The following is a 365-nucleotide window of genomic DNA, read 5'->3' as shown; positions in this document are numbered from 1 at the left end:
GAGGCTTAGGAGAGCGACAGGACAGAAAATAATTGCTCCGGTATTTAATAGTAGTGAAGGTAACATGTATTTTCGGTGGTCTCGCAGGCGAGAGAATACAGTGCGGGTACCTCGCGTGGTACTCGCGGGACGCGCGGGACGAAGCGCGTATTACGGCGCCGATCCTTGGCGGACTAACGCCACGCCAGGAAGCCTGTGCGAGTTATAGGCGATCGCGGGTGAGATAAATGACACGGGTGCGTGTCGGATAGCAGATCGGGAGGACGAGAATCGAACGAGATCCCTCAGGATCGCGCGAAGTGTCGTGGTGAAGCCGCGGCACTCCTTGCAGGGTTACTCCGCGGCGCTCAAATAGTCCTCTCGGG

This window comes from Wasmannia auropunctata, unplaced genomic scaffold (genome assembly GCF_000956235.1).
Source record: "Wasmannia auropunctata unplaced genomic scaffold, wasmannia.A_1.0 LD336088.1, whole genome shotgun sequence".
NCBI classification, from domain to species: Eukaryota; Metazoa; Arthropoda; class Insecta; order Hymenoptera; family Formicidae; genus Wasmannia; species Wasmannia auropunctata.
The sequence above is the reverse complement of the archived record's forward strand: the minus strand, read 5'-3'. Positions refer to the sequence as shown.